The sequence below is a fragment of the Emydura macquarii genome, unplaced genomic scaffold, assembly GCF_026122565.2.
Source record: "Emydura macquarii macquarii isolate MOO-44397 ecotype Brisbane River unplaced genomic scaffold, CSIRO-AGI_Emac_v2 contig_499, whole genome shotgun sequence".
Classification (NCBI taxonomy): domain Eukaryota; kingdom Metazoa; phylum Chordata; order Testudines; family Chelidae; genus Emydura; species Emydura macquarii.
Genome location: NW_027130636.1, coordinates 13,397,117 through 13,419,948, shown reverse-complemented (window position 1 = coordinate 13,419,948; position 22,832 = coordinate 13,397,117).

Below are 22,832 nucleotides of genomic sequence, written 5' to 3'. Positions count from 1 at the left end.
AGATAGCATAGCTCTGGCACTTTACTGCTGCCAATCTGCCATTAAACAAGAAACCTAAAGCCCTTCAACAGGTAGTATGGAAACAAAATACAGCTCTCAGGAAATCTATGCTCTTAAACTGCAGGGACACACCATGCATAGCTAACCCGCACTCAACATGTATTTGGAGAGTATAAGTTGGCTCTAACATAGCCTTAAAACCATCTTATGCTAGACTAGAGATCCATGAAACATTTTCATTTAAATCCAGACCCCAGATATTCTTTAGGTTGTCCTAAGGGAAGATAAAGAGAGCTTATTTTACAAAACTCACATATACTACACAAACCCCAGTTTCATGATCTTCAGTAAGTTATATCATCTGAGCTGCTGTGTGCTGTTCACTACATATACACAAGATATTTACTGTTAAGCACTATAATGAAGAGACTAGTTTTGACAACAATTAGGCTTAATGTAGTCTTATGCATTCATAGCATTATAGAACATAACATGTTCCAGTATAATATCCGTATAAACCTGAAGTTCAATTTTAATCAAAATTAAAAAAAAAATAATTTTAATCAAAAGTAGTTTTTCCTGAGCTGATAAAAAAGCATTAATATTTTTCCTATGAACAAGTTAAATAAATTGCAAGTTTCATGTTCCATTTTAGTAATGCTCATTGAAGGCTTCAAACAGTGGGGTGTGTGTATACGTAAAAAAAAGGGCATCTAAATTCAAAAGAATACTGTCCAGTCACAAATATACATTCAATTTTATACAGTAGGAAAAGGTGAAACTGGAAGAATTTTGAGTTTGGGTTTGTTCTAATCACAAAGCATGGTGAGCCAAAACTCAGATTCCAACCTTCATTTCAAGGATAGGAATGGCTCCTATAGATTATGAGCCTGAAGTGGTAACCATCACAGTACAAAGTTGCTGCACTAGGTCTGCAAAGGGAGAACTTGTAAACATTTAAAGATTCTCTGCTACCATGCTAGTGGCTCTGGACAGAGCTAGCTAGAGAAATGGAACTTCTGTTCTACCAAATTTGAATTTTCAATAGTTTTTCATTCTTGAATTGGGATGAAAAGTCAAAATCTCTAAATTTGTCATGGAAATATTTTGTTTTAGAATCACTGAAATGGTGCCAATGCCTGGCTCCCTAGTTGACTTCATGGCCAGGAAGCTGGGCAGCCAGCCACCTGGGAAGCTGGGCACTCTGGGAGACAGGTAGCACAGGAAACCAGACAGCTGAGAAGATGGGTAACCAAAACACCCTGGCAACGAGGATGCTCGGTAGCCCATCGGATGGGCAGCAGAGAGCCTGAGAGCAGGACACCAGCCAGGAAGGCATTCAGGGAGTTGGGGAGTCTGGGTATCCCTGGGATCTCAGGGAAACCAGGTGAGCTGGCATGCCAATTTTCTGTCATAGATTTTGACAGAATCAACAAGTTCCCCTGGAAGATTTCAGTGACATTGAATCGACATTTTCTAGTGAAAGAGTTCTGTTGGAAAATTTTCAACCAACTCTAGCTTTGAATTCAGCCTTGAACCATTCATCTAGCCTTAATATTTCCTAATATTCTAAAGGTAAGATATCCAAACAGAGACTGCACTTCCTGTTAGTAAGTGAAATGATATAAGAAACAAAAAAATACTGAGTTTTTGATTATTCAGTCTACTGAATAAACTTTTAGAAAGAGATTTGGATTTATGATGACAATTTAACTACTTCTACCAGTTATGAACCAAAATATTAGTGTGAAAAAAGACCTATTCACACTTCAGATCAAACACATTTGTATCTTTTAATCAACTCAGATCTTCCTCAGCTGTAAATATGCATATAAATATCTGCCCTCTTCAGAGAGACTGTCAGATGCGTGAATAATATTGTGACTGGCAAAGTTCCCATTTTGGAGGATTCATTTAATCCCCCAGCACACAGTTTACATTAATTTCATTTTTTGTTTTCCTATCCCCTGTATACTTTTATGCAATTCTCACAGGAGAAGTTCCTACGGTATTGTATGCTGCTGCAGCCCAGCTGCAAAAAGGCTGGAACTGTGGCCAACGTATGTGAATACTTGGAAGGTCACAAGGTCATTAAAAAGTTGGCTGGGTCTGCTCTTTCATTCTCCTCTGAGGAACTGCTACGCACCTCATCACCGAGAAAAACACCTCCCACAATCGTTCTTGCCTAGTGCAACCAAAACACACCAGAGTAGAGCGTGAGGTACTGGAATGCTGAGGTCAAATTCCAATGAAGCAGATGTTGATGAAGGAAAGATTACTTTCAGTCTGACGTTAGGAAAGTTAGACCATTTATATCAATGTTGATTTTAAAGATGTACCTATCATCAGTGGAGCAACACTGAGGAATGAAACCAATAAATTAGCTTGTCCCATCTATCTGTGGTCAATAATAAGACTACATATTTTTGATATCTCTCTATGTGTGAATTTAGTTCTTTTTAAGATGCTGGAGTTTGGAATTGACAACCCCAGAGACTGAATTCCTCCATTCAAAGCAGAACGTGTACATCATAGGGAGAGGCAATGCAAATTTTCTCATAATCTCCTTCCAACGTACCTCAATTGTGAACAGGAGGGACCAGTTTTAGGAATGTGTTGGTCTCCATAACCATTTCAGTCCTTGGCCTCTGCTACAACTATTTCTATAGGTATGAACTGATGTCAGCTGTGCAGATGAGTTTTCCAGTGTAGACAGCAGTCCTCTGGAAAATCGAATCAAATTCATTGCACAAAGGCCACAAAAAATCTCTCTCATTAAGCTCATCAATAACAGTTTTATAACCAGTTGTCAAGTGTCCATTGAGTCTTTTTGTTCTCTGAAATGGACAGTAAACAAACCTACTGGTCTATTCAGCATTCATTTTATCATCTTGAGCCAACAGAAGAACATTTATATTAATTCTGTTTGCTTTTGAGTACAGCATATAGACAAACAATTTTATCCGCACAGCAAAATGCGTTTATTTATTATACGTTGGATCTGATGATGTAAGAGTTCTGTTTGCAGAGCACTTTGCGGGTTGGATCCTTTGTGTCTGCCAAAGATACATATTTTCAGCCATGGAAAATTCTCTATATGAAATATATTATTAATAATTATTATACAACCTCTGACTTATTTTGTTTGGATGTCTCACTGGCACCTGCCTCCGTTTTCTTGGACTTTTGGCATGGAGGTGCTGAATAAGGGTATCTTTGATCCTTAATTTTTTTGCTTTCTATTTCTAACCTGGGGCTATATTGTGGCTTGAAGCTTCTGGATTTGGATTAATTTGGGAAAAACTTTGTACAGTCTGTATGCATCAGTGTTGTTTTAATATTATGTTAAAGGCATGCAGAGTCTAAGACATTAAGTTGTATAACAGATAGAAAGAAAAGGTAGAGTAACAAGTCAGACATTACATAAAAGGATTGCATACATATGCCTATATTCATGGGGGAGGGAAGATAGAGGCCCTGTCTAATAAGATAGGTAATGTTCAATAATGGGCAAAATGTTAATTCTATTTTCAATGTAAATCAGCCTCTCACAGCTTTAAAAAAAGGAACGAAGTTATACAGCTCTAGGTAAGAGGTTTTTTTTAATATCAAAACCAATAAGAGGAAATACTTTTTCACTCAAAGTGCAATTATCCTGTGCAACTCAGTGGGAAAATGTATAATTGAAGCCAAGAGCTTAGCAGGATTAAATTTATATAGATAAGAATAGGCATAGTAATATAATAAAATATTAAACATACAAACAAGAATTTTGGAAGGGATATAATTCATCATTCTTCAAGGCATGAGCCTTGGGGATCAGGAGCCTATTGGGGATCAGGAGAAGAATTACTTAGGGGCCAGTTATCCCATAATACCTACTGTGGGATTTTTTGCACCTCTTCTGAAGTATCTAGTACTGGCCACTGTTAGTAACAAAATACGGGGAATAGATGGACCATTCATTCTTGTTCAGTATGGTAATTTCTTCCCAGGTATAGAAAAAGTAAAATAGGAATTAGGGTTGTTTTTGTTGCTGTTTTAAAGACACATCGTTTGACAATACGTCACAAAAATAGCTTGTGCAGAATACACACAGCAGCCAGGCTATCTGAGATTAAGCCCCTGAGGACGGATGTTAAATAAACATGGAAAGTAAAGTGACCTCCCTTTTTATATATATATCTCATGGTCAAGATATAACAGCAGCAGACTATGGAGAGTAGGTTTATGCTTGCACAAATCAAGCCTTTGAACAAAGAGTTTCATCAGATACCACTCATATTCTTCAGGGAGTTCTTCCAAAAAGATATATTGTTTCCACTGCAGTTTGCATCACCATTTTGGTTTAATTATTCCTCGTAATTATGAAATAATTAGATAAAACGATGATATAAACCCCAGTGGAAAATATACATCTTTGCAGCAGCCTAATTTTTGGCACTTAAAAGGAGGGGTATTTAAATTACTATAGGAAATGACTAATTAGAAAAGCAGACACATCTTATCCCTCTCCCCATATTTCAGGCAAGTTGGCAACTGCTCAAAAATGATCAGAGACTGGCCTATTTCTCAAGGACCCCAGACACGTATAATAATTTAAATCATCATCTTAGGAAAGTGCCCTGAGCACTTGTCTTTGCATTTTTTAATGATCTTCCATCAGGAAAGATGGTTCTGCTCTTCGAACTGGCACAGACACTATAAACAATGGTTGTCGGAAAACTCCAGATACCCCACACTGAGACGGATTCAGGCAAGGCTGAACTTCTGCCAGGATAAACACACTTTACTTTATCTAGGAGACATAAGTATTTAAAACAACATTGTTCACCAGCGTAATTAAAACAATACAGTTGTCCAACATTACAAATCTGTTTTGGACAATTAACAGTTAACAGGGGTGCAGTTTTATGTAAAGTTTTTGCATGTATGACGCTTTTCAGTTAAAAAGTGCTAACCAAACATAAATAACTGCCCAGAATGCCCTGGTGAGTTATCATCATCCTCATATCACAGAGGTGGAAACTGAGACAGAGAAAATAGGTACCTCAGGCTACAGAATGATAAAGCCAGGATTAGATCTCAGGGGTGAAATCTTGGCCCCATTGAAATCAATGGCAAAACTCCCACTGATTTCAATGGAGTCATTCAATGGATTTCATTCTGGGGGAAGAGAGGAGGAGGGAGAAAGCATGCACACGCACAACCCCAGATTTTTGGAAGGTGGGAGCCTACAATTAGGTTCTCAAATCTATATTAGGCACCACATGTGGCCAGATTTTCCCCAAGAACTGAGTATGTTAAAGCTCCCATTGACCTTAGTACTCAAGCTCTTCGGCAAATGTGGATATCTATGCTCTGATCCACCACCCTTTAACTCCTATTGACTATTTAGAAGCTTAAATGTAAGGACCCACTTTTGAAAATCTTGGCCACTGCATTTAATGATTGACGGCTTTGAGTCCAGCTGTCTGAAACTCTGAAAAGGCAAAGCCCATTGTGCATAGATCACATATGCAAAAAAGAGAACCCAGTCTGAAAGGGTCATAAAACCTTGATTTGCATTATCTCACCCATCTGTAAATTTGCATTGTTCTATTGTTTGTTCAGTGATTTGAAATTATAAAGGAACTATAAGTTTTAAGTAGAATTATTGTGTTGAAAAAGCTATTTAGTGTTCCCAGGATTAGTAACAGAAACAACCCTGCTAGTGCCATCAAATGTAAACATCTTCACCAGTAAAAACATGTGAAAGCACTAGATTCCAATCTCAAGGGTGAGAAAGTATCTTGGAAGACCAGGAATGGAAACACCTCATTATATTTCTTTCTCTTTGGGAGTCCCAAATCCCTTCTCAAGTAGCAAGGTGCTCATGGGCCTCAGATTCCAGGGGTGGATTTAGGTATAAATGATCTCCAAGACAGCCAAAGAGCCAGCCATTCCCCTGAGTAGTTGGGCCTTGTGTGTGGGTGAAGTAAAGTGGGGATAAAGAAACAAAAGCTCAGGCATCCCATGGCACAGTAGTATCCTCAGCAAAGCCTGTATCAGCGAATATGAGGCCATAGCTTCTCCATGCCAATTTTGCATGTTAAACCATTGGATTCACATGGATTCTGTGGCTCACTCCCATCATAGCTCATGCAGAGACTATGCCATCAGGATCCTACCTGTTCCTCCCGCCCCAATCTCTGTAAGTGGTGTGGAACCCACATGATCCAGATTTTTCCAGAGTTTCTCAAAAGCATGCAGTACAAGGGCTTCTCTGCCTACCTCCTCAAAGCTGCATGTCCTCCAACTTGGGATGGAGGAAAGTTGAGATGCAAACCGTGCAAGTTTAAAGGCACTGAGGCAGGATAGTTGCATAGTTAGGGAGCTGGTTAGGACTCCAGAGAACAGGGCCCTGCTCTGCCACAAACTTCCTGTGTGATGTTGGGCAAGTCACTTGGGGCCAGATTTTTTAAAAGTATTTAGATACATTAATACCCATTGCAATCATTTGGAATTAGGTGCCTAAATATCTTTTAAAATATGGTCCTTAGTTTCCCATCTCTAAAATGGAGTTGCTAGCACTTCCCTCCCACACAGGCCTGTTATAAGGATAAATAAACTAAAGATTCTGAGATGCTCACCTATTATGTTAATGGGTGCCATATAAGTAAATAAACTGGAGTCATGGATGCACTTTTCTCCCTCCCAGAGAGTTTTTACATATAATATTTCACATAATTTTCATTGATGTTTTTGTCATTGCATTTGTGTGTGTGTGCAAAATGTTCTCAGCATGAAACACTTACAATCCATGGAACACTGAAAAAGTTTACTTGATCCACTCCAAAGGAGCTAGTTTAGTCTTTCATGTCTAATATTTGGTGCTTGTAATAAGATCATCAGGAATAATCATTAACTGCTCTGTTAATGTTAGAGTCATAGTGTGTGTACTGTATGATACGTGATGTGAATACATACATATAGCCAGTTTCTCTGCTGCATCCAGGGGTTTTAGTAGGCAGGAGAGCTGTTACAGATCCTTGATTCTCTGCCTGGATTTAAATGTGGGTTGGAGCAGCCAGAGCAGTGATAAGGGAACAGAGTGGGAAGGAGAAACTGCCCCCACTCCTGATTTTCAGCAGTGGTTCATGTTATGGATAAAGACTCCAGAATTTCATCTCTTGAATTATGACTACTGGGTACAAAGAAAAAAGTCTACATTGTTTTATCTCACTTCTATAACTTAAAATGGCTGTGTCAATTTCAATCAACATGGGTAAATACAATGTAATTTGTTCCCCTATCTAAAACCTTACATGTGAAGTTTCAATCAACTTAAATGTATAGCCCAAGTAAGAAGTAAACCCCATAAAAAAAGGGTTTCCTGTGGCAAAAATGACAGACTCTAAACAACATGCTAGAGGACAACTATAATATAAGGACTTTGAGATCATACCTGCATTAGTGATATTGGTACCATTTGGTGTACACACACACACACACACACACACACACGTTTACTGTTTAGCTCAGACTCCTGCATCAAAACAAAAGTCCAGATTCTGAAATCCTTATTAATGCTAAATTGTCTGTTATCCCACCTATAATTCCATTGCTTAGGTACTATTCAGCACGAATAAGGGTACCATCCTCTGATCCAAAATCATTTGCAATTAGCCAGCACTATACTTCCATGTATTTGTTCAGTTGCTCAATATTTTAGTTGCTATCTGTTTTTAAGTAGCCAAATAATTTCATCCTAGGCATTTGAAAGAGTTCATTAGAATGGTTTATGTAATATTAGTCTGACATTATTATTTTCAGGGAAGCTACATTTTACAATTTGCTGAGACAACACTTGCTTCCTAAGAACAGGAAACAAAATAGTGAAGATATTTGTCTTAGGTAATTCTTTTGCAATTAGAGTGTCATTGATACATAAATGCTTTGGAAATGGAAAGAAAAAAACAAGCTGAGGAGTTTATCTTAGCCCTCGCTTTGTTTAAATGTGGTAGAAAGTTTATTATCCTAATTTCTGAATGTTATTGTCCAAGTTGCTGGACCAAACTGATGTTTCTTTTCTCTGTAAGCCCTTATTTATTTTATATTCACATTTCATGCATTTTCATGACTTTAGATCAAGCAATAACAATCAGAATTTATGATAATAAACATTTTGCTAGGTTTTTTATTTTTTTGCAAGGGATTGCAGGGAAGAGAAGGTGAAAAACTCTTCTAAATTTTTTTTTTGGTATAATTGCAAATGGCCCGATTCTGTAACCCCCTCTCACACAGTAACATTTAGTTCTTGCCTACCCCAACATTTAGTTCATGGCAAGCTAGGGTGTGAATTTACCCCTCCTTGCCATGGACCTTGCAGATGCATGCTAACAGTTCCTTAGGGTGCTTTGATCTACCCTGCTTTGAAACGGAAGTATATCAAAGCACATTAGGAAACTTTTACTTCATGCCACCAGGGACCACACAGACAGTTATTTCACAGTGAGCTAATGCAGGGTAGAGTCACAACCCCATCTTACCACAAACTACATATTTGTCCAGACAAGCCTTTATTCATATGAATAGTCCCTATTTTTTAAGTGCTTAAGAGATGCATAGGTCTTTTCTGCCTCTCTGAAGTTAAATGTCATCCGCTGATTAAAATTTACCTGTGGTCCCATCAAATTCAACAGGACTACTTTCTGCGTCTCCATTCCCCAACTGTAAGTGAAGACTGCAATGCTGCCCTATCTCACAGGATGTGGTGAGGACTAATTCATTAGGGCAAAATTGTCAACTCTTCACTCAGATTGGTGATGTGTTACCCAATGAAATCAGTGAAGATATGCCTAAGTTAGTTCACCAATATGAGTAAGGGGGTTCATATTCTGTCCTGTGGTGATTCTCAACATGTCTGCAGTGAGCTTAGATACTGTAGTGATAGCGCTATATAAACACTTAGATAGAGCGACAGATACACGCAACACCTTGTTATCCTACTATAATTGCTCAAGTGTGACCTCTTTACTCAACCATTCAGGATCAACTGATTGCACTCAATTTTCAAGTCACACATGATTGAAAAAAAAACAATACAGCATGCTTGAATAGTCTATTCTAAGTAATCTATATTTGCTCTTGCCCTGTTTCATTGACAATGAAACTGATTTTGATAATAATCTCCACTGCTGATTACTTCCACTTATTTCTGGTTTGGTTCTGGATCCCCAAAATATAAAGCATCAACTTAGCAAGAAGTACTTTAATTTATTTAGGCTTTTATATGAGAAACATGGAGTCCATGTTAAGTCTTCAAATTCACAATCCTTGTCTTGTGAACTTACTAGTAAAAACAAAAACCACACCAAAATGCACGGCAACACTAAACTGTATAAACTGGTAAATGTTGAAAGGAATGGTTGTAGTTGGATGGAGCCTGAACAAATTAAAGGCCATTTCAGGGCCATTTGTTTTGGGATGGATCCTGTGAGATACCAAAGACAATTCATTGGAACAGCGAGCACATGAATCAATGTTTGGCTCATCCTGTTGTAAGTGTCTCATTCATAACCATGTGTCAGGGACAGACACCCTCAAGTCTGTTGCTTCATTAGTTTCTTGGATAAAATACAGAGAACAAGTTCCAGGGTCTCCTGAATGTACCTTTATTAGCAACTTCACAGAAGTGGCATCACACATAACAGTTCTGGGCTGACATATGTAAACGGTTTCTACCTAAGCAACTGGTTCCACTTACTGTAGAAGGTACACTGGAGTGTCGGTTGTCCATCCCCAGTAGTGAAGAGACTGCTCCAGAGTAGGAGATCTGTTCTTTGTGGTCTCTGCCTCTCTTCACCATATGCCAGTTTGATGGTACTCTGTACGACGTGTTACAGTAACAGAAACCAGCACATTTATTAAAGGGCCATTCTTTCTAGATTGTGGTTCTTTACCTCCATCATCACACTATGACCACCTAATTTTGTCTTTTCATATGGGAAAAAAAAAAAAAAAGAGTATTGTAACCCACAATTGATTTCAGCATTCCTGTCCCACACAAAGGACACATGGATAGTCTATATCTCAGGCTTGCTTAGTAAACCACATGATTTCGAATCTTTGGGATATAAGTGAGCATAGGAGGTGCTGGACCTGAATTGAACAGTTTGATATTCCAGGGTCCAGATACTGGTATTGTACTTTCTTCACATGGCATTTTATTTATGTACTTATTTATTACTAACAATAGGTCAGAAATAAAACAGTCAGTTTCAGATATGGGTTCAGAACCAAATTTTCAGCGTTGGCCTACCTTGACAGTGGGTTGAATCTGAAAACCGATCAGAGTCACAAATATTTAGGTAAGTCTGGAATTTGACCCTCCCAGCTCAGGGAATATTAGTTCAGCCAGATATAGAATTCAGATCTTGTGTTTGAATTTTTGTTCAAGGCTCTTTATTTCATTTTCCAGGACAAAAATCTGGGATTTTCCTTCTAGAAATATATGATGCCAAACAGAATTTCACTCCATTCTTCTGCTTCCAGATCAGTTTTGAGATCAAATAGGATATTGGGAAAAGAAAAATCTCTTACTAGACACTGATCCCTGGACAAAGCTACACTGCAAAGGAAGAAAGGGTTACGTGGGCTCAAGAAAACATGAGGACATCAACTAAGATGGCTGCAATCTGGGCTTGCCTATACACAGAAGATCCTGCTTTCTCAATTTTTACATTTCTTTTCAAACTCAAACTTTACAAAACAAGCTGAATATTGCAGCCGAAAGGGCCCCTACCACCAAAGTTAGTGAAGCTATATTGATTTACACCAGCTCAAAGACTCAGAGATAGGTGAATCCAAGCCCTCAGCATCTGAAGTCACAATGAAATGACCCAATGGTCAGTTTGAGCTCTTCCCTCATATACCTCTCCTCACTTCCTTTCTGTAGGATCCAGAGAAACCTAGAATTGTAGAAGCTTGACTTATGCTGGGTGGATAGATGGATGCCAACCAGCCACTAGGAATCAAGCAGTATCAAACCTTTGAGAGCCTCAGACAAAAGTATTATTTTGGCATCTTTTGATTCCCCACATTTCTTGGAATCTTGATCTGGCCAACCCCTGTCTGCCCTTAATTAGTCTGTGGCACCCTATTTAAGATGGCTTACAATGATCTGGAGATAGTCCATCTATTTCTATTATTAAGGAGATTAGTATTACATTGCCATCCATTCTCTGTGTGACAACAATCATTCATTATAAGTAGAGGCAATCAAATAATGCACTATGAACAATGTATAGGTGCAAACATGAGATGTCTATCAACTATTAATTTGACTAAAGGGCTAAAAGTAGTCTAATAGAAGATTTATTTGTTCCTAGCTGACTTATACAAGTGGCATGATGTTCACCCAATTTAGATAATTAAGTCATGTGCAGACTTCAGAGGTTCCCGGGTTGTGTGTGTTTGTGTGCAGCTAGGGCATCACATTGTATACGTTGAGCTACTAAAGAACAGATGCCAATTTCCCAGTTCTCCCATTCCAACCCTGTTACAGTACCCTCCGCTCCAGGTAGGAAGTCGGAGGTAGTTGTATAATTACGAGCAAGGAGATAAGAACTAAACCAAGAAGATTGTTTATGCATTTTCCTGCACACCATTTAAAAAGAAAAGTAAATATTCCAATCTAAACATTGTTCAAGTCAGTCTTTTATTTGCAACTATTTCCCAGGAGAAAGAAAACTCAAAAAGTTCCAAGTGAACAAGAATCATTGAACTAACAAAGATTGGTGCTGGCTCAGGACTGATCTTAATGTAATATGCTACAGTATGTAATATAATCTTCCTTCATCTGAGCTTCCAGACAATTAGACAACTATTCCCTTGGGAAACTCTTGCCTGACATATAAGATGATGAGATGGAATATAAGACTTACTGCTTGTAACTTAGATAGGTAATATACTTGAAGTCTATTAGTTTGCTGAGATCAGAAACACAGTCTCTTGACAACAGTAGATTAAAGTAACAAAATCACCATCCACCCATGCCAGGTCAGTCACAGTCCGTCCCTTGCCACCGCCCCCCCCCCCCACACACACACACACACACACACTTTTTGTTGCCCAGCATGGTCTAGCAATCTTTTGCCAGCTATAGCAAATGAAAATAAAAATAAAACCCAACAGTACTACACTAAGGAATCAACTTTTTTTTTGGCCACAGTAAAATCAAACACTTAAAACATTCATTTTTTGTGTGTGTTTTTTTCTGGAATAACAACTTTCAGGTCTTTTGTTTTCCACTTCTCCTAGTAAACTTTAAGACTGACAGTGAGACACTAAGGTACTCTGTATTTAACTATGAGCCAAAATTGTCGTCTTCTTTTTTTTTAAACCTCAAACCACCAATTTTGTTCGCACCTGCCACTAAAAGCAAATAAGAGCTTCAAACTCTAATATAGCTTGTCCTAAGCAGAGATAGGGAAGTAGAGCAAATAATGTGGGATGTTCCTTATCACGCGGGCTGTTGACCACCGGGAAGTAAGTTAAAGCCAAGTGAGCACAGATGGCCAGCAGCATAGAACTGTAGTTCCAACTATAGCGCTCTGAGTACAAGGTGAGCCAAGGAGTGCTTAGGGATGGATGGTGCATTATTAAAAACAATCTTTCTTTGGAACTTGACGTGCAGGGGAATGGGGCAGCCTGCTTCTCCTCGCTCCCGCAAACCCAACCCCTCCCCATCCTGTGGGGTGATTTGTTCCACTAAGGGCACAAGTCACCATGTGTGGAGGCTTAGCACGAGATCAATGCACCACTCAACTCCCACTGAACTCCTCTTTTGACAGTGAAATTGCAGTTAAGAGGGACATAGGCTTCTGGGTCAGCCCTCTGCACAGGGCCGATTTTCACTAGGAAGGAGCAGTCCCTATGCTCCTCTTAGTGCAGAGACTGAAGTTGCTCCTAGCCTTTGTGTAGAGTACAGGCAGGAAAAAAAATGTATTGAGAATATTTCATTATTAAGCAACGCAGGGTATGTCTAGATTTCAATTATGGGGTATGATTGCAGTTCGAGCTGACATACTCACAGAGCTAGGGCCTGCACTGAAACATATGCTGCCACGGCTTTGTCACTCAGTGCCCAGGCTAGCTAGATTAAAGCGAGCTGAGTATGCCTACATGAGCTGCAATTGCCATGTAGACATACACACCAAAAAAAAAAAAAAAAAAGAGGAAGGAGAGACTTAGTGTGTGTGGGGGAAATGTAGCTCATCTCAACTTGAATAGGAGGGTGTCCAGTGATTGTATCTTGACATAAAGTCAGTGAAGCATCTTCTTAAGAAAAGCAGTGTCCCAGAAGAGGAACCCCTTCATGGACAAAAGAGATTAAAAAAACAAAAAGCCACCAGAATAATATTGGAGGACTAACAAGTGTAAAGCCATTCACAATTTAAGTTATAGGTTTGTTCAAGTTAAATCTCTTCTGAGTAAAATGAAATGCTCCAGAAAAAAAAATTCCAAATGAATAAAAATTTGAAACTCACAAATTAATACGTATAGAAACAAAATGCACTATGTTCATCTTTGGTGTGATTCCACTGCCTTTAGTGGGATCAGAATGGTACAACATCTAAAACTGCATTTTGGTATTTTAGAACTTTGCAGAAGCAGAAGCAAAGCAGTCTTTAAATACCTTGTAGTTTTCTCTGATTTTCCCCATGTAACAAAGGAAAACGGATGGAAAATTATCCCTGTAAACTACAAGTGCAGATTTGTTGGATGAAACAAACTGGATTGCCTCTTTAAAATATTTGCATACATGTTGCACTGTCAGATATAGTCAATAACATCAGTGAAAGGGCGGATGGTATGGCTTTGTACAAAAGGCAAAAGCTATATAGTATTTTAAGACATCTGGTTCACTCAGGAAGTTGCATTGAATCTATACCTAAAGTCACACAAGATTAGGTATTTCTTTGATCCCTCCTGCCCCTCCCGCCCCCCCCCCCCCCCCCCCCAAAAAAAATAGAGTGGTATGAACCTTAGCAGTAAACAAAGATGCTATTGGCCTTATGAAATGAGCATTGAATTCAATGAAAATCTTTCCCATTGACTTCAAGGGATGTATTGTGTAAGCAGTGGTGGGAGGGAGGAGGTTGTGCTCCCCTGTCCCTTTAGAATCCTTTCAAAAGATCTTGTACAAATTATATTATAAGGTGAAAAGAAAAAAATGCTCACAGTAAGTGGCAATGGATGAACTGGTTCAGTAAAATAAAAATAACTAGGAATTGATCTTGATCTAGACCAAAGACCATCTTTTTTTGTGGTCTGAAAACATTTAATTGACTTTTGGAATCTGGCTACCTAAAACACCGCCTCTCTCCCCAGGCAGTAGAGCCACTGTGGAAACCAGCAGAATGCTTGAGCTCAAGATCTCTTGCTAGTGACTGGAAGGAACTACTCACAGGGTCTTCATAATGAGAAATGCTTGCTTTTGGAATTCACTCCCCTCCAGATCCAACAAGCCTGGATCTGTTCACCAGCTGGGCATGCGGCAAGGTGCATCTTTTCGCCCAGACAGCCAAAAGAGGGATAAAAGACTGCTCTCGTGATATATCTATTGGTGTGTGTACAGTTTGTATAATCTATACAACCCACTGCATATCTTTTTATGAAACTAAGTTATGGCAGGGCACCCAGGACTTAAGATATTGCAGTGTCATGGGGCATGCTGACCCCATAGCCCTACTTTCAGGCATTCTTTGTCTCAATTTTTTCCTCACCCAGGTTCTGTTTTTTCCCCAGAGAGTCATCTGGCTCAGTCTTCTGGCTGCATCATTCTCAATGTTCAATACTGTTTTGAGGTAACAGAAATCTAAACAAATTAGCCATGTACCCAAAAACACCCAGACAAAGAAAAAGGGCTCTTCCTGTCCAATTTAGGTTTTTCTTCAGCCTGTCTCCTAGGGTCCCTTTAAGTCTCTGTGGCTCTGGGATAGAATTTTGAGTTCCAAGTTCCTTCCCTGGAGTTCTCCATACCATACTTCAGGACCTTCCACAAGAGAGAGTCAGTCAGTCCATCCATCCATCCGAGGTTTCTCCCCATTCTGGTATAAAATGCTAGGCTCCTAAACCAGTTCCTCCTAGAATACCTGACTCAGGACCTTCCAAAGAAGCATGTTTTCTCTTTATGGTTCTATACCTCAAACAGAGTTCTATGAGCCTTTTTATAAGACCCAGGTGTTTCAGGATACACCTGAAGTCAATTAGTCAAGCTCCCTCAGTCTGGAAAGAAGTTAATTAATTATGCCACAAGTTCCAGAGGGGTAGCCGTGTTACTTTGTATACAGCAAAAACAATGAGAGTCCTGTAGCACCTTAAAGACTAACCAATTTCTGCAGGCATAAGATGCATCTGACGAAGTGGGTTGCAGCACACAAAAGCTTATGCCCACAGAAATTGGTTAATCTTTAAGGTGCTACAGGACTCTCGTTGTTTATCTCACAAGTGGGGTTGGCTCAGGCCTTCTGGTGCTTAAAGGGCAGACAACCTTATCACATGCCTATTATTAACAAGTATAAATACGTGTGAATTTCTGGCCACTTCTTCAAACTGAGCCTAACAAACCATCTGAGGTATAACCCTCATTCTCCATTGTCCGTAGTGTATCCACTTTACTGATACCCATCTGTAGTACAGGTTGTGATTGCTCTCCTCCAGCACGGTGCCACAACCACAGATATGCATGCGTGTAGAGTGGGGTTTGCAGCCTATCCTTTCTTCCTCTGAGGCAGTGCACACTGCCAGCAGTGCTGGCCAGCCTTCCCTTTTTGCTCCCAGAGCATAACTAACCAAATTTTGGATGTCTTGTGTCCAGTATTCCTGTGGGCCTCCCACCTCACTAGCACAATCATCCAATAAATAAAAAAAAACATGTTTTTTGGCCCAGAATGTGCTGGCTGAACTAGTCTTCTTGTCATATTTTAGCTGTTTCACCCTACTGGACATGTTAAAAGAGAAACAAAATTTTCTCCTCCATTATTTCTATAACAATGTCTTTATGGGCTTGAACTCATTGACTTGAACGGTGCAGGATCAAACCCTAAGTTTCCATTGGTAAGAGTGTCATCTTCAGCATCAGCCTCCTTTTCACTTTTATCATCATCTATCTCTCAGCTGATGATTTGGGCAAATGGCCATCCTACCCCATCAGTGACGATACTGCTGTTTGTATTTTCCCCTTTGCTGACACAGATAATGGAATTGATTGCACACAGTCTGTAAGCCTTTTGGGACAGGGACTGTCGTTGTTTTCTGTTTGTACTGTGCCTAGCCGGTCCATGACTGGGGCTTCTAGCTGCTATGGTAATACAAATAAATAATATCTCCCCCACTACAAGCCTAACATAGACCTTAGATCATTATTTCACAAAAGCCAAATTGGTGAACTTTTTATTACATTTTGTCATTGCGTTTCTTTCTCCTCTTCAAGAATATTAATCTTCAACAAACTAAGAATCAGGTGATAATCCTAAAGAAATCATGCCATTATCAGTTAATGGCTGGATTTTCAGTTAATGGACCAAGAGGAAGACAAGGGCAGTTAACACTATAACAAACTACAGTAATATAACCAATTTCAAGGGGATTATTGCCATCATAAACTGTATTAAATGGTTTATAAAAGCAATGGCTTTTTTAAAGTTATCTGAAGTAGAGTAAATGAGAGATTGCTTTGTTAAATAGGTTGTTTCCGGCCAATTTTCAAAGCATTTAGGACACAGGGAATGCGCTGATAGCCGTATAATGAATATTTTAAATGCATCCGAAGTTGTTCTTTGCTCTGATAGGCGGAGGGTAAATCATTAACTCTGTTATGTGGCCAGCTTTCAATGAAGCTGCTATGTAACTCAGTGTACAGAAATGCACCAAATTCAGATTGTGCCTAGCAGTTTGGTTGCATAACTGATCACTTGGCCATTTAATAAGTAGGTCATAAAGACAATAGCAAGAGGTCAATAAATATTAAGGATCCCATTCTGCACTCAGTTATATGGGTAGTAGCAGTAGGATGGATTAGCAAGTAGAGTTGGGTGAATAATGGATTTTTTGGCTTGCTGGCAATTCCAAAAATTGTTTAAAGAAATTATTTCAGATCAATGTGAAATCAATTTTATTATTATTTTTTTTTATTTTATTTTCAGCAAATCAAAGTTGAAAAAAGTTGTTTCAGGTCAAACAAAATATTTTGTTCAGCCAGAAACTCAGGACTTGTCTATACAGGGAAAAATCTTGCAATAGCTGTTGTGCACTAGGTACTCTGCGCTAACTCCCCTTATGGAAATTTACTGTGCACAAAGAAGTTTTGTGACATTGGCTTAATGCACTTTGGAAGTACACTAAGCTAAATTGCATGAGGGCACTCTTATCTGAACTATGAGCCAGGGTGTGATTTTTCCCTGCTTGCGTACATATACTTGTGGTAGTTCAATGACAGCTTGCATAATTATAAATAACAGCATAGCTGTGGTTGCATGGACAGTGGTAATGGAGTCAAGGCTGAGCCGTGCCAGGAAGGTACTCACCATTTCCAGTCATATTTGTACTCAGCGCAACTCAGCCATGACTCCGTTGCCGCTGGCCATGCTACTGCAATTACGCTGCTATTTATTCTCACACTAGCTCTCATTGAGCTACCAAGAGTTTGTGCAGGGAAAAAAATAATCACATCCCTAGCTCATAGTGTAGGCATGGCTTTAATGTGGAGTAGCTTGTGCACTTTAAATTCACACCCTAGATTACTCCTCACTAACTTCCCCATACAGACAAACCTTAAATGTTGCATTTCAATTTCAATCCTTTTTTATGTTTTTAAATTTTTGAAAATAAAATTAAAGGAGATTTGTAAATGAAAGGTAGTCAAATAAAAAAGGGAAGCATTTGATTAGAAAATATTCTAAATGTTATTTATAATACATAGTATTTACAAAACTTTTTTTGGATTTTTTTCTTTTGATGGGCACATTGGCCTATTTTACTATCCTAAGGTATTGCATACTCCTCTATCCGCTATCATCCGTAGGTCCTTCTGGCCTTACTAGTTTCTAAGTTCCTCCCTCCAACAGAATCTCTGTGTTACAGACTATTTTCCCCGACCTGCATTACTCTAGCTTGTGTTTTTCCAAGCTAAGTCTTATTTGCTATTTTCTGCTCACATTTTCAATCTCTCCTGGTCCTTTTGCATTAGTGCTTTGTCCATACTGGTATTTGTAATTCCTTCAAATTTACTATCATCTGAAAATGCCATTAACATACTGGTTACTCCATCTTCCAAATCATAAAACCAGATTTAATAACAGTCCCTGTGGTACCCCACTATATTTCTCAATGCTTATTGTGATCAGTCTCAGTTACTGACTGAGGCCATGCCCACTTAATTCTATTTTATAGTACCAAGTTACATCATGCACAGTTATAAAGTTCACCAGCTTCCTCCTGTGTTGATCAGAGTAGATTTGGAATGGTTTCTGTGCTACAATATATTATGTATATCTCACAGCTCTCAAGCAGTATTTCCAAATCTCACTACAATCTGATTACTATAGACAATTGACTTCTCATTCTCACATCTGTAATTTCAAGACAAAAAAGCAGCAAGGAACATATGACTCCTTTGCCACATCAGTACAATTTTAAGCCTCGTAGGGAAACAACTGACCTCTGACTTGCAACTGGCAATTTTGTGATTTTTAAAAGCTACCGCAGTCTATGCTATGTAAAAACTGTCAGCTTAACAACCTGTACACATGCAGCATAATGTCTTCCAATAATGCTGCCTGCCAGGAGTTGCCATCTGTACTTCCTCTATACAGAATAACCAAACTGTTAGACGAAGTCAGACTAATGCAGCAATAGTGTACAATATTTCTCACTGAAAATGTCAGGGCTCAAGGGGATTTCACTTTAATTGTTTTCTGTGTAGATGAGGATTGTTTTTTTAGTGTTTCTGTCAGGTTCCTGAACAGCTTTTAAAGCACTTGTGAGGCCTTGCGCGTACATAAGCCTCAGAAGACTGACAGCTGGTTACACATTCAGTTGACCTGTTTTGGGCAAGGTTGAAGGAGGGAGAAAATACCCACCACCTGTTGGAAATATGGGAGTAGCAGAGCTGTTTAAAGGTTGGGATGTAAATATGTAAATAGGTTCTTATTGTGACCAACCCCAGGGACAGATATCTAGTTCTTATATAGCACTTGTCAGCTGTCGATCTCAATGTGCTTTACAAAGGAGGTCAGTACTTTAGTCCATTTTTTATAAATGGGGAAACTAAGGCTCAAAGAAGGTAAGTGACTTGTCCACGGTCACCCAGGAGAGCTGAGAATAGAACCCAGGAATCTTAAATCACCATTCAGTGCATTATCAGCTAGGCCAAACTGCCTCAGCACCAGATGCTTAGCTGGGGTAAAGTGTCATAACACTATTGAAATCTATGAATCTATGGCAATTTACACAGTTGAGAATCTGTCCCACTGTCTCCTTTCCTTCTCTAATCCTCTCCACCTCCCCATACTGGGGAAGGAAGTGAGTTTCTTCAGCCCTTGGCCTATACTAACTCCACTGGGCTCCTCCACCATGGGAAGGGGACACAGTATTTGTTTAATATTTTTTAAAAATTTGTGGTAAGGGGCCGCTTTTCGTGATCCTGTGGTTGTATAGGAGAGGATTGTGTACCCTGAGGGACTAACAGTTGAACCCTTTTCTTACCTTGGTGAACACTCAGTTGTCTTGAGGGGGATTCTTCTTGCAATGGAATACTCACCCACAGACATTAGAGTTCCAGAACTGGGCCCTGACTGTACAGTTAGTGCTGCTGGTTCCTTGCTGTTGCAGAGGGGGGTTTCTTCATTCAGATGGGCACCTTCCTCTCCACAATCTCTGGTGGCACTCCATTACAGAGGTCTCAGACAAGCAGCCATATCTGGGCCAATTTGTTATGACTTTATTCTATTCACGTTCTCATACTATACTTAACATGTAGTGCCTGAAACCCTTTCAGAAACATGCCAGTCATGTTGCTTAGTATCTTGTCACATGTGGTTCTTACTTGTGTTGTAGTAGTGTCTATATCATAGTGGGCATGTCCCAGAGCACAAAAAATAGTCCCTGCCCTCAAGAGTTTCAAACTGAACCCTACAGCTGGGGAAGATTCTACAGCCTATGTTCTGCAAAGTGGGTGTTCTACTGCCTCCCCAATGCCATCCTCAAGAACCTGAATGCCCTACATTGAAACTGGGTGAGGCAGAGACAGGCTGCGCCCCTGGAAACAGGGCGAGAAAAATGCTGGGCCTGATTCTGTAATCCCTTGCATTGTCTTGCATAGTGATTTACACCCTGATGGAATTTTACATGCACTTTGCCATTCTGATTTTGTTGCACCTTAGACCCAGTTTGCACTGGTGTAAGTGACTGCACTAGGTGGTGCAGGGCAACAGAGAATCAGGCTCTGTGTTTCTACCTCTTTAGGAGAAGCACTCTCTGTACCAGTGGAACCTGGGATCCTCACCGTATACCTGTTGGCTGCACAGAAACAGAAGAGATAAGTAGGCGTGAAGGGGAAGGATTCAGCATCAAAATGTTAATGTATTTAATACATCACCATACAGATCACTGGGAAAAGCAGTGGTTATTTAAAATACTTCCAAATAGTATTTAAAAGAGTTACTTCAACCTGCAGTGCAGTATTGGGTTTCCAGTTCCTTGACAGATCAGCACATTAGAGCAATGAGGTGCTTGCTTTTATGATCACTCAAACGGTTTCTCCCAGCTTTTTGTAATTTATTTGATGAAGGAAATTTAGACGCAGCATTTGTTTTTTACTGTACTCTAGATTTTATCCAAATTTTCTAGTTGGGTAGTGTGAGGCACACGTTGGTCAAATGATGACTTGTCCAAAGTCACACAGAGAATATCTGGTTCACTCACTATTAGAAAAAACTTGGCTGAGTGTAGCTCCCATTCCTCTGCTTAAGAAACTAGCCCTTAGTCAAGCACTGTAGAAACAAGGTGGGCCTGCATAAAGTGATCATTACAGGTACTCTCTTAGAGAAAAGTGTAGCTATACTAGAAAATAAATTAGCTTTTGATCATTCCTGTTAACTCTTTCCTTTATACAGTTCATATGTGGCTACCATGAATGTGCCATATTGTTGAAAAAGACACTACACAAACTAGGGATAATGTATGGCTAAGATTGTAAGCTCTGTGATAGGGACCATCTTTTTGTTCTGTGTTTGTGTAGCATAATAGGGTGTTGGTCCATGAGGGGGCTCCTAGATGATGCCATGATGCAAATAATATGTTACAAAGACTGCAACTTTATTTAATCAACCTATATCAGTGATATGAACCACCAAGAGAAAGGGACGAATGTAGTCATTGCAGTAAAGTGAATGCTCAGACAGTCCTCGATGTGAAAAAAGCTGTACCACGCAGACAACTATCCAGCCCAAGCCCTACACTTCCCCACTGTCAAGAGGGTTATAGCTACCACTGATCTGCACCTGAGACAATCTCTGCAAATGAGTTCTTCTGTCCCAGTGGCATAGGATCCTGTAGTATGTGGAGATATATACTCTTCTCTAACATCTCTGCCCCAATAGGCAAATAAATTTACCTCCTTGCAAAAACTACATAGGCCCTGCAAGCTGCAACGTAACATACTGGCATACACTTGGGCAACCTGAATGTAATTCTGGCTTGACTAAAGAGAAACGGAATTGCAATGGCTTGAAACACAACATACATTCAGCAATTAATGCACATATTGTATCCCATATAAAAGGACTGAGCACAGTAAGAGAAAATCTGTTGCATGAATAGTATCTGAGCACCATCCTCAACTTCATTGGAGCTCCACCCAAAGTATCTGAGGCTAGCTGGAGGCAAAGTAATTTTAAGCTATCTTTGAGCTCCCTCAATCCTTGGGATGTCAGGAGCCTGGAATAATTTAAAAGTTGTCATAGCTGTAGACAACTACCCTGCAAAGCACTGCAGAGTCCGGGTATAGATAACATATTCAGGAAAATATGCACAGGGTAGTGGATCATTGACCTATAAGGTACTGTACCTTATAGCTCTAATTTATAGCTGTCTCATTCTGTATTGATCTTATTGTAACCCATGGAAAATGCTGCTACTATGTGTAGTTGTTGTTGTGATTTTTGCGCTCTAATTTGTACAGTTTACAAAATTTTAAAAAGGTTGTAGTAAAGACTGCAAGGTATTAATATTGCATTCAATAAAACATTTTTGCCTGCAGGCAGTCAGAATGCTTGCTGTTCCTTAAAAATCAGAACAGTATTAATGTTAGGCACTTGGGTTTGCCACACCTCCTGAACATCTGCATAATTCCATTTTTACCAGCCTTGGCAGTTGTGTCACTTACATTTGCAGCGCTCCCCGTAGACGCATGCCGCTCCACAATAGTTCAAGAAAGCCACTAATTTCAGTATTAAACTACTCAGTGCAAAGCCTCAGAAACCTATAGTGCTCTAACTTCACAGCCCGTGTCTGAGGACAGTCTCTTAGCACAGTACAGAAAAAGTGGGTAGCCCAAGGGCACCACATAAATAAAAGCACTTTGTTTAGGAATATTTTAATTGACGTTTCCCAAACATGGTAGGGAGATAGATCACTTATGGGCATGACTGGGAGTTGCCTCTCTGTACCGTATTTCCCTTTTATTGTTTAGCCAGCAGGTAGCACCATATGTTAATGTTCCTTTATGCAAATGAACAATAGGAGCGAAGTAGTGATCAAAGGAGAAACACTGAATTATTTAAGCC